We start from the raw sequence: 867 nt of genomic DNA, 5'->3' as shown, positions 1-867 counted from the left end.
CCCGTCCAGGAGCGCGCCCCAAGCCGCTTCGGGGCCACTGGTTGCCCTGGCGACCTGCGCGCGCCGAGGAAGCCCAGACACCGGCGCTCAGCCGGCGATCCGCGGCCCCCGACTTCCTCCCACCGGTCCGGACGGCCCCCCAAGTTTCCTAAGGGCGGGGGAGCTGCGCCCTGGAAGGAGGGAAGGAGGGGGCGCGGGCGTGGGGAGCGCTGACCACCCCCTGCCCGCGTCTGCCGGCCCCACGTGCGCCCGGAGCCCGCGAAGCCTCAGATCCGGGCGCCATAGAAACCAACCTCGCAGCTGGTGCCCGAAGTTCACCCCCGGAAGCGCGCGGTCAGTCACCCGCCCGTCGCCCCCTTTTAGCGAGGCGAACCCGAAACTTACATAATGCGAGCACGCACCGTCACCTCGTTCCAGTCACGCCCGCCGCGTCTGCTCCGCCAAGTGCGGCCTCTCGGGGCGACCACCTGGCCAGCGCGAGGCGCCCCAGGAAGCCCCGCGGCCCAGCGGCCCCCCATCTTACAAGTGAGGGCGCTGTCTGGAGGGCAGACTCACTGGCTGCAGTGTCGGGGGTCACCGCTGCGCCCGAGGCCCCGCCGGGGCGGCCCCTCCTGCCCCGCGGCCCTCAGCAGTGGCTCTCAGGGGACCCGCCTGCCCTGCTCCCCGCTCTGTCTCTGGGGCCCCTCACCCCGCACCTCTGGCCGCACCCTGCCTCTTGGACACGCACAAATGTATTGATTTTATGCTGAAAAAAGATGCAGGTCAGGAAGGAAGGAATTTGGATGGACACGAAGATCGTTAAATGGAATCGGAAATTCCATTTGCCTCCCACCAGAACTTTGTGCCAAACAGATTATAAGTGAGGCC

Source organism: Condylura cristata, unplaced genomic scaffold (assembly GCF_000260355.1).
Source record: "Condylura cristata isolate star-nosed mole 26May11 unplaced genomic scaffold, ConCri1.0 scaffold00034, whole genome shotgun sequence".
NCBI classification, from domain to species: domain Eukaryota; kingdom Metazoa; phylum Chordata; class Mammalia; order Eulipotyphla; family Talpidae; genus Condylura; species Condylura cristata.
This window is presented reverse-complemented; position numbering follows the sequence as displayed.